The sequence below is a fragment of the Apodemus sylvaticus genome, chromosome 12, assembly GCF_947179515.1.
Source record: "Apodemus sylvaticus chromosome 12, mApoSyl1.1, whole genome shotgun sequence".
NCBI classification, from domain to species: domain Eukaryota; kingdom Metazoa; phylum Chordata; class Mammalia; order Rodentia; family Muridae; genus Apodemus; species Apodemus sylvaticus.
Window position 1 is genome coordinate 80,083,129 of NC_067483.1, and position 11,228 is coordinate 80,094,356.

The 11,228-nt window shown below is 48.2% G+C and overlaps 1 long non-coding RNA gene across 4 annotated transcripts; it reads left to right on the forward strand.

Annotated features, from left to right (window-relative positions):
• The first annotated feature begins 1,404 nt into the window (after nucleotides 1-1,404).
• On the forward strand, nucleotides 1,405-8,596 carry LOC127697662 (uncharacterized). Of its 4 annotated transcripts, none has more exons than XR_007980496.1 (5): nucleotides 1,405-2,213; nucleotides 3,926-4,194; nucleotides 4,597-4,742; nucleotides 6,469-6,672; nucleotides 8,068-8,596. It is a non-coding gene; the product is annotated as an uncharacterized LOC127697662 (long non-coding RNA). The 4 variants fall into 4 exon arrangements; XR_007980495.1 differs by lacking the exon at nucleotides 1,405-2,213 and adding an exon at nucleotides 2,227-2,988; XR_007980497.1 differs by lacking the exon at nucleotides 1,405-2,213 and adding an exon at nucleotides 3,001-3,804.
• Nucleotides 8,597-11,228: the final 2,632 nt, after the last annotated feature.

Consider the following 11,228-nt stretch of genomic DNA (forward strand, 5'->3'; position numbering starts at 1 on the left):
AGGGTAATAAGAGAAAGTGGGCGTGGCCTGTGGTGGCCAATAGAAGGGAGAGTTAGAGAGGGGCGGGAGCAGGGAGGACAAGGAGGGATTCAGAAGCTCCACCCAGTTTAGCTTACCTGGGAATAAAAGCGGAGGTCCCTGTATGATGTTTACCCAGGTGTATGAGGACTGACTAGACTTAGGCTCAGGGACCCCTGGTAGGAGAGATAAGTCTGTGAAGAGATTGTGAAGATTGCCTGCCCTGGGTGGAGGATAATGGGAGGGTAGTGGTGGTTCTGTGTGCTTAGGCCTCTGTGTTTGTCCTCAGAGAACAATAGACGCCATTCCTGCCCCTATGGCTGTTTGAGAACCTGGCAAAGGGCCCAAGGCACAGTGGAACCGGGAAAGGCTGGGTAATGGGACTCTAGTGAGAGAAACAATGACGGGCCTGGGATTAAACTTGTCAGAGAAAAGGCTGGAAGAATGAATTAGTAACTGTCTCTTTTCGAAGAAGTAGGGTTTAGTCCCGGTGGCCAGGGAGGTGGATTACAGAAAAATGCCCCGAAGTTGCATCTAGAGAAATTTCAGTTAGACAAAGAAAAACAGTTCTCTTGCCCCTAAAGGTCATTAGCCTGTGGAATCTCTCAAGGGTCAGAAGGAATGTCTTCAATAAATAGAACAAATCTCATTTCCTAATGGAGGAAGATAGGCAGTTCTGCCTGGAAATGTTCAAATATACCCCTTTCCATGAGTGTGTTTTTCCAACCCTTACCAGGAATCTACGACAGACCCTACAGGGTGAGTTACTGATGCTTGAAGACTCTCTGGCCCTGAAGGTGGAGTAACATGGATGTGAGCTGTGATGATTCTGGAAGCCGATGAGACATGGAGGGACTCGCTTGTCAACTCCTCAACAGCCTGGTGAATCCGGAATACCATAGGGGTCAGGGGTCACCTATATTGGGATGATCTCTCCCATCTGCCCAAGGGAATATGAGAGCCTGCTAGGGAGACTTTGGGGATAAGGAGCAGCCGCTGGCTTTGTGGTCAGAGGTCATGTGTCTGTGGGTAGAGAGAGGATAGTCTTTTTTGGGGTGGGGTGGACACGATCACAGAGGCATGAGTGAGGGTGAGAACCAGGGATTAGCAAGGACAGACACGTCGCAGGACTAGAACAGGTCACATGACTGGACCCTGAAGCGTGGGTGGAGAGGTGATAGAGGCTTTCCATCAGACTCCGGGGCCGTCTTTCTGCTTTACTCCACCTTTGGTAGAGTATGACGTTTTTAGATGGTTTTCTAATAGGGAAATATGGCTTAGTGTGTGATAGAGGCTTGGGACTCTATGTTTTGGGTTTGTTCTTTCACTATTTCAAAATGTAACCCTTGAACAAGTGAGAAACCTGCTGGGTCTATTGGGGCGTGGGGGTGTGGTATCTGCAATTAACAAGACAAGCAATCTTTTCGTTCTTCCACTTCTCCTGTAAGAAGAGTGAGGAGACAATTAGCATGACTTGTGGTATGATAAGAGGGCCTGGGTCTTAGGGTGATCTCCAGGACGAGTGCCACGACCCATCAGCATCACCACCGTCACCATCACCATCAGCATCACCACCGTCACCATCACCATCAGCATCACCACCGTCACCATCACCATCAGCATCACCACCGTCACCATCACCATCAGCATCACCACCGTCACCATCTTCATGCTTCTACCATATACCGAGCCATATTTCCCTACTAGGAAACCAATTTTAAAAATTGGATGCTGCCATATACCCTTCCACAGTGTAGGGAGGAGGGTAATATCTAGAGATTCTAGGATGGCTAGAGATATAAACCTTACCATCACAGCCAGGGATGGTAAGGTTTCCCAGGCAGGGGGTGCTATGTGTCCTTGCGAGATGACGCTATGCAGAAGTGGACTATAGATCTTTGAATTTCGAGATGACACTCAGGAATGTGACTGAGAAGGGAGGTGAGGATCAGATCGTCAAAGGAACTTCAAAGAGAGATCAATACCGTGGGCAATTCCCAAGGGGAACTATTGGATTCTTTCCCCAGTGACAGGGCCTTGGGTGGTTGGCCTTGGACTTGTGACAGTCTTCCTGCCTCTGCCTATAGCATGCTGGGATTGCAGGGGTTCGCCGCCGTACCTGATGACTGAACGATCCTGAGCCAGACGACAGAGTTACGGCTGTGTTTTGCTCGAAAGCTCTGTGAGACTGCCAGGTAAGTGGTCTGAAATTGGGTCAGGGTTGTTGCACGCAGTCTTTCAGGCTAAAGTGACAGTCACCAGGGTTGAGGGCACGGCACGGAGGGCTGAAAGGAGTTCAGAATTGCTTGTGACTCTCTCATTGACAGTAGAACATGAAGGAGAGAGAAAGGGATCAAGGGAGGCATTGTTTAGCTCCAGTAACTCACATGTTAGCTATTGCGGTATCCACAGAGAGGACACTAACCCTAAATACGAACGCTTCCCATTTTGCAGAGGAGCCTGAAATTCGTAGAATAAGGTGACTTAGCCCGACCAAACTAACGGAGCGACTGAAATCTAAACTCTAGATGGTGCAAGTCAGAGCTGCTTCTCACCCTATCACGGGGTTCCCCTATGAAGTGACTGACCTTGAAGAAGGGGTTCGGCCTGCAGCCGACTTGAGCTGTGGTTTTCCTGTGAGTGGAGGCCAGGGCCACAGTGGAGGAAGGAAGAGGTCAGACTTGGCAAGAGGCACAGGAAGTTCATCTCCACAGCAGCCGCCTCTCTCGTTAAATGCAGACCTGGCTGCTTTGGGTGGGAGCCGCCAGAAGGCCTGAGGCACTGCCCCAGGATCCTGCTTCTGCAGGTTTCTGTGCTCAAAGCAGCCTGACCCTCTCAGACCTCTCTCAGATAGCTCCATTTTTCACATCCAGCAACAGAAGTGACTACGGCCACCAAGACAATACCCGAGTGGTATGCTTTCAAGACGCTTGGATATTTATTGATCCCAGAGAGGCTTGTAACCCCCTGGTAAGGCTTCAGTACTTCACATCCTTTGGAGAACAGAAAGACCGAAGCTTAGGGAGTGCAGAGATTTGCCTGGAGTCCTAGGGTTTCTGGGAACAGAAAAGCTTTACAGATCTCCCGCTGGCTTCTGGTTCTCAGAACCAAAAGTGTTGCAGCCAGAAGGAGCTCAGAGCTCAGGAGTTCGGACTGGCTCTGCATGAACTAAAATCCCGGTTTCTAGACTCTGGTCACCAATCAGTTGATATTAAAAGTCAAGCACCCTTGGGGACGGGGCTGGCTCTAGACCTCAGAGAACACAGGATAACCTGACCACCGGAGTTCCAACTTGCTAAACATGTCTGTTCTCAAAGTGATATACTCCAGCATGGGAGTAAGGAATACAGATTCCAGGAGGCTTGTTAGATCTATAGACACAGATCTCGGCTGGGGATTGAATTGAATCTCAAACAGACTCTCCCTTAATTTTTAGGCCATATATTCCAGAAGACTGGAAAACGTTTCTCTAACAAGAAAACTGAGGTCTTGGAAGGGCCCTGGCCCGAGCCAGGAACAGTTAGTTGTCCCTACCCCCTCAACCCTTGCTCGCTCTGTTTGGTGACTGTGGTGGGGTTGCCAGGGGAACCAGGCTGTACAACTTCCTGGCTTTGGCGTTTTTCCCCCTCCTTGGCCTTATCTCAGCATCCGCCACCCAGTCCAGGGTTGTGTGGTCACGTAGGAGGGGAAGCTGGTGCCAGGCCTGTGGAGGACAGCAAGGGAACAGCCGCCCAAGTATTGGATGGGCAGGAGGGTGGTGCTGTGACCGTCAAGAGGTCTAGGAGGGTGCGCAGGGGCCCACCCTCATGAACATCTTTCTCTATGGCTTGGGAGGTTCCTGGAAAATGAGACTGTGGAGAATTGTGACTAACCTGGGGCTCTCTCTGCCCTAACTCTCATCTCTCAGTTCTTCCACAGCTGGATCCCAGCATCACCTGTGTGTATCTATGCTCCTCTCCAGACCTACAGTCTCCAGCCCCAAGCCTCTCCACTGGTCCCTACCCCCACACCGCAACCGCGCCCTTCAGCTCGTTCTGCCTGGTTCAAGATTCCTTTCTGTGTTTTGGGCTTTCCTCTCTCCCTGCTGCAGCTCAGACTCTTGGGCAGTCAAGAGGAACAAGAAGGAGAAAAGGGGGCTTTGAAGACAGATGGAAGACAGCTAGCAGCTTAAGTAAAGTAATTCGTGCATTTAAGCATTTATTTATGTTTTGAGCCTTACTCTGATTTGAAAAGAATTTAGGGTGGTTTGGAGAATTTAAGTGTTCCAGGAAAGGCAGCGGTGATGCAACTCTCACGCTTCATGCAGCTTGGGGGGGGCGGGGCGGGGGGGGGAAACAGTAAAATCTGTTCCTGAGTCCTGATGTTTGTACTACACTAAGGACAAGACCCCTGCATGGCTGAGGCGAAGAAAACACTGCAAACTGATTTTCAAGCACGGGCGTATCTTCATACCCCCCATCTCACCCCCTCAGAGACGGTGGTTATTATTCCTTCCCAGGAGGAAACCAGGCCCAGGCCAGGGTCAAGCCTTGGGAGACTTTCAAATCATAGCTGTCCTTTTCCATTCTGTTCCTCCAGGGAGCACAGCATGGGAGAGCTTCCTTCTGGCCCTCCAAGATGGGATGTTTGGCTAGGAACCAGACTCAGAAGAAATAGCTTTACTGAGGATCAAATGGATACCCCTAAAATGGAAGCAGAAGCTACGGAAGGCCTAGGAGAAGGAGGTGACTCCTGGCCTCAGGGACTCTGAGGACTGGGTATAGAAATTCACCGAGATCATGAGGAAATGCTGTATGCATGTAACACACATCCCTCTATGGGAATGTAGAGTCTCACCTCATTCTCTGTCCATGACCAGCCACCTCATCCTGTTTCCTTCCTCACCTAGTTGCAGAGTGTGTCATTCCTCCTAGTGCTGGAAGGCTGGGTTCCTCCTAGTGCTGGGAGGCTGGCTTCCTCCTAGTGCTGGGAGGCTGGCTTCTTCCTATGTTGGGAGGCTGGGTTCCTCCTAGTGCTGGGAGGCTGGCTTCCTCCTAGTGCTGGGAGGCTGGCTTCCTCCTAGTGCTGGGAGGCTGGCTTCTTCCTAGTGTTGAGAGGCTAGGTTCCTCTTAGTGTTGGGGAGCTGGGTTCCTCCTAGTACTGGGAGCCTGGGTTCCTCCTAGTGCTGGGAGGCTGGGTTTCTCTGAGTGCTGAGAGGCTGAGTTCCTCCATGCATTTCAGAGGGGCAGGAGGAAGGGGAAAACAGGGAGTGGCAGAGAGCCAGTGTCCGCCCCTCATTGCTCCTAGACAGGAGATAGGCTCAACTGAGAAGCCAGACTTTAAAAGCCCTGCTGGGCCCTGTCTCCCAGGCTCCTCCCACTAAATATGCTTACTGATCATAGAATCAAACTTCCTATGTCTCCTGACTCAGCTAGTGTGGGAGCATCTCACAGGCCAGTAGGGTGATTAGCCAGGCACCCTTCAGGGCTCCAAAGGATGAAAAAGGCTGTTTCAGGGTCAGGTCCAAACCAGAACAGACAGGCTGGGCGACAGATGCTTACCTCCACTCCTCTGTCAGATCCTGATCGCTGGGTAGCAATCTAGGCTTTATTCTCGGGCTTTCCTGGGAATGGTGCCATGGTAGAAAGAGGTAAGCAAGCCGGGCAGTGGTGGCGCACACCTGTAATCCCAGCATTTGGGAGGCAGAGGCAGGCGGATTTCTGAGTTCGAGGCCAGCCTGGTCTACAGAGTGAGTTCCAGGACAGCCAGGGCTATACAGAGAAACCCTATCTCAAAATAAACAAAAACAAACAAACAAAAAAACCAAACCAAAAAACCAAACCAAAACAAAAAAAAAAAAAACAAAAAAGAAAGAAAGAAAGAAAGAAAGAAAGAAAGAAAGAAAGAAAGAAAGAAAGAAAGAAAGAAAGTTAAGTAGCTGGAGGTAACTTGCTCGAAGTCTCACAAGATAAGGGTAGGGTATTGCTGTGCTTTTGAGTCATATTTTGCTAAGAAAGGTCCTTATCAGCGGCTGGGTCTCTGGCTATGTGCGGCCTGAAGCTTATATAGTTTTGGAAGCTCCAGTTGAGGAAAGCAATATGAAATTATTAATTCAAAATTAAATACAGAGACAAACACTTGGAATAATAAAGCCAGGATTATTACAAGTTTTAAGCACTCTGGAAAAATGTCACCAAGATCACCGCCATGGGGGAGTAATATGCCTCGTGAAAGGCTATTCCACCCACACACCCCCACACCCCACCCCTGCCTCTCAGTCTCTTTGAATAATAATTATTTTATAACTTGTAAGACAACCCAGTCTTTCCCGGGATGCGGACTGAACAACACTTTTGTTATTATTGATAGATTAGAATGTTTCTCGTCACAGCTTGTTGTGGGCAAAATCGCGTTGGTTTTTATTGTTCTTGTCAAATTTGGGGTAAATTGCATTGGATTTCTTTCTCATAGGAGCGGTAGGATTTCAGAGCATCCTTCAGTGATCAATCTTACCTGTCCTTGGAATTGATGTCGCTCCGTAATTAGCTTGTCGCCGTTCTGCTCTTGCTTTGCCAATATGGGCTTCATGCATTCTCCACCAAGGTCAACACTTGATGTTAAATCGACAAGGAATTTATTGGTCTCCCAGATGTTTGGGCCACTCTGTTCTCCTTGGTAAGTGAGTCACTGCGCACCGGAAGCGCCATCTTACTCCTTCAGATTTCATCTGTTCCTCTTCCAGAATTACCTTTCTCTGTGGTGTAATTTGAAAAATTGTTTAAATCTGCTTCTGAATTTTCAGAGTAATTCCCACCGATTTTGTGGCCCGAGTTCACTCTTCCCGCTCCATGAGCTATCCATCTTAGGTTCATCTAAGGCCCCTTGATGCATACACTTAAAGACGGCAGAAGAAAATGCCCACATGTGTCCAAATCAGAAATCTTTTAACTTTGACTAGCCTGATTGGCATCTGGAAAAGTCAGCACCCTTGCATTTAGGTCAGTGGTAGAGTCAGTGTCTAAGGCCCTGAATTTGATCCTCGCTTTAAGGAGATTGCTCAGTGGGCAAAAGCGCCTGCTACAAAATTGTGACTGACGTGAGCGTGAGCCTGATCCCTGGAGGTGGAGCGCTCACATCTGTATTTACGTGGTAGTTCACAGCGGTGTTCATGGCACTCTTACGTGGGGATGAAAGGTAGAGACAGGAGAATCATGCTTCCTCACCCCATCCCTGCGTGTGAGTGCGTGTGTGTGTGTGTGTGTGTGTGCACGCACACGCACGTGCAAGCTCACATACACATGCCACAAGTATATAAATAAGTAAGAATATCAGTCCAAAATGGAATAGCCGCATCAACTCCCTCCCCTCACGGTACTGAGGACTTTGCAGAAAATGAGGTGAAATGTTGTTAAGAGGCAGAAATGATGGAAGACACCAGCGAAACAGTGTCTTCCAGACACAACAGGGCTGGTGCACATTCAAACTCACGAAATAAACATGGGGCCTGAACAGGTCCCAGCAAAATGGGGGAAGGGAACATGAACCCCTATTCCTAACCAAGAAGCTATCTCCGGTTGACAGTCTCTCGCAAAAGAAAAGTTAGTTTCACCAATGGAGTCTCACTGGGTGTACAGACCACAGGTAAGGGCAGGCCCCAGGCCCAGCAGTAGATGCTCAATAAAAGATGGACTCAATGGTATTCTTGTATCATATTGCTTTGCTTGGACTTTCCCCCGCCTCTTTACCGGTCATTTGCTTGTATATGATGTTCTCTGAATGTTGTGTTTTTATGAGCTTACATTTTGGTGTGTATCTCTGAATGTTTATCATGAACTTTCTTTCTCCCTTTAAACAAAATTCTGTTTGTTTTCTAAAGGGAGAGGGGGTGGGAAGACGTGGAGCTGGAAGGGTAAGGAGGTGAGGATAATCTGGATGGAGGTGAGGGAGGAGAAATAAAAACCGTAAATAAAATAAAATAAAAATGGAGTTTAAAACAGCATATTCGATTGCTTCAGCATTTTAAACATATTTTTTTATTTAATTTTTCAAATCATTGAAAATACGTTTCAGAGTATGGAGAGATGGATCCGTGGTTAAGCGCATTCGCCGCTCTTCCAGAGGACCCAGGTTCAATTTACAGCTCCCGCAAGGCAGATCATAACCAGCTGCAATTCCAGTTTCAGGGGAACCCAGTGCCACCTTCTGGCCAACAGAGGTACTGCGGGCACATGGTGCACAAACATTCAGTCTTTATCCTCATCCACATAAAAATAAATACATAAGAAAAATGTTTGAAAATGTATCAAATGTCTGCCTCTTCATCCCCAGAACTTGTGAATACTGTCCTTACAGGGCAAAAGAGGTTTTAGAGGTATGATTAACTTGGGGAGCCTGAGGTGGGAGATGATTGTGACTGATCAGGGTGGGTGTGGTCCATGGGCTTTGTGGCTAGTGGAAGGGGTCATGAGCAGAGGAAAAGGCACAGCCTTCGAAGCCACAGAAACTCTAGGAAGAATGCAGTTTTGTTAATGCTTCAAATTTAGCTCCATAAAACACATTGGACTTCAAAACTTTAATAAATTTGTGTTTATTTAAGCTACTGAATCTGTGGTGATTTATCATAGCAGCACTGAGGAGCTAATACACAGGGCTCAGAAAGTTTTAAAACAGGAAGACTGGCCGGGCGTTGGTGGTACACGCCTGTAATCCCAGCACTTGGGAGGCAGAGGCAGGCGAATTTCTGAGTTCGAGGCCAGCCTGGTCTACAGAGTGAGTTCCAGGACAGCCAGGGCTACACAGAGAAACCCTGTCTCGAAAAACCAAAAAACAAACAAAAAACAAACCAAAAAACCCAAACAAAAACAAAAAAAACAGGAAGACTGTCTTGACATGTTTGGGAAAATTTGGGAGACTTAAAGATTCAAAGAGAAAGCAAAGGAGAAATACAAATGGTGAACTGGTTTGGGTGCCCTGGGGACAGCTGTTCTCCTATAGGACTTCTGACATGTATATAATTACGTATGTTGAATTGTTGTGCCTCTTTCTGGACACAGAGAACTTCAGTTTTTATTAAATGTTGATATAAATGGAATCATCCCTTAATGTTTAATTTTCTATTCTTCTTTGTATGTATATGCATGGTGTGCATGCATGTGTACATATGTGTTCATTGCATGGTGTGTATGCATGTGTATATATGTATGTTTACATGTGTGTTCATTGTGTGGTGTTCATGCATGTGTATATACGTGTGCTTACATATGTGTTCATTGCATGGTGTATATGCATGTATATGTTTACATGTGTGTTCATTGTGTGGTGTTCATGCATGTGTATATATGTGTGCTTACATATGTGTTCATTGCATGAGTGTGCATGCATGCATGTGGAGACTGGAGGTTGGTGCAGGGTGTCTTTTTCAATTGTTCTCCACTTTATATGTTGAAGCAAGATCTCTCACCTGAACCCAGAGCTTGCTATCCGGTTGATCTAGGAAGCCAGACTGCTCTGGGACCCTGTCTCTGCTTCTAGGGATTACAGGAGGGACTGTCATGTCTGTAATACCCATCAGACATTTATGTGGGCTTGTGGGATCTGAACTCTGGGCTTCAGGCTTGCATGGTAAGTATTTTCCCCAGTGAGCCAGCTCCCATGCCCACTTACAACTTTACGGCAACAGCCGTTAGAGGAATATGTTTTCATAGACCGGTTTCTGGCTTTGTTCATTCTCAACCTTGTTTTCCCTTTCTCTGTGGTGTAATTTCCCTCCCTTTCCAGACCCATTAGGTGGCAGGCACCACAGCTGTACTACATGGAGAACATGGCTGATAAATTTTGGCCTGGATGTCCAATGATTTGAGTTAGTAGCCCTGTGAAAGGAGTGTTTCAGAAAGTTCTCCTATCCTGGTTTCCTATCCACGCGAGGGATGGAAACCACACAAGGATGTGTCACTAAATCCAGAGTGAATGTTTCTTGAAATCAACTTACGTTGCACAAATACGTGACTAAGCAGACATATTGCTCAGGGCTTTGCTATGAGCCTTACAGTGGCTCCTACCAACCAGCAGGCCTGGAGCGAGGCGCTGCTAGCTGTGAGATACCTCCAGGCAGACCCCTGGGGAGCGATTTCGTCATGTCTCCCACATCACCGCTTCCTCCCTGCCTTTAACTGATCCTGCAGTGTCGCAGTCCAAGTTGAGAAAAGAACACATCCTTTGTTTTGCAGGCGCCTGTGTTGGCCTTACTTTGCTCTTTGGTGTGGAGCTAATAACTGCCTAAGAGAGGTGTGGCTGGTAACTGGACTCCAAAGGAGATAAGAGGAGAGGAATCCAGGGAATGAACTGTGAAGCTTTTTGGATTAAGCAGCAGCAATGGCGGCCGTAGAATCAGTGGTGGTGGTGTGGTGGTGTGGTGGTTGTGGTGTGGTGGTGGTGGTGGTGGTGGTGATGGTGTGGTGGTGGTGGTGGTGGTGGTGATGGTGTGGTGGTGGTGTGGTGGTGTGGTGGTGGTGGTGGTGGTGTGGTGGTGATGGTGTGGTGATGGTGTGGTGGTGGTGGTGGTGGTGGTGGTGGTGGTGATGGTGTGGTGGTGGTGTGGTGGTTGTGGTGTGGTGGTGGTGGTGTGGTGGTGGTGGTGATGGTGTGGTGGTGGTGTGGTGGTGGTGTGGTGGTGGTGTGGTGGTGTGGTGGTGGTGGTGTGGTGGTGTGGTGGTGTGGTGGTGGTGTGGTGGTGTGGTGGTGGTGGTGGTGTGGTGGTGGTGGTGTGGTGGTGTGGTGGTGGTGGTGCTGGTGTGGTGGTGGCAGATGACTCCGACCCTTGGTTTTGTCAACAGCTTTCCACGCTTAGGTTGAAGTAAAGTTCTGGAAGACAAGTTTGGAGGGAGACTTGGGGGGGGGGGTCTGGAGAGACCAAGAGCTCCGAAAATAAACATTTGAGAAAGAAAAGCAACCCACTGGCTGTTGGGAAGCTTTGTGGGGTGTGGGGCATGCAAGATTGCACATCTGCTCAGTCCTGTCCCGCAGATCTGTAAGGCAAGAGGGACCAAGGTGAAACTGGGAAAAATCTTAAATCCTGAAAAATCTTCACAGGAGGGGTGTTAAAAGCAGGTTCCCCCTAAGTTCCTGCCCTGGATTTTGACTTTGTTTAGGGTAGGATTTATATTCTGAGTTTGCTTATTTATTTATTGAGATAGGTCTTGCTATGTTGCCCAGGTTGGTTCTGAACGTCCCGT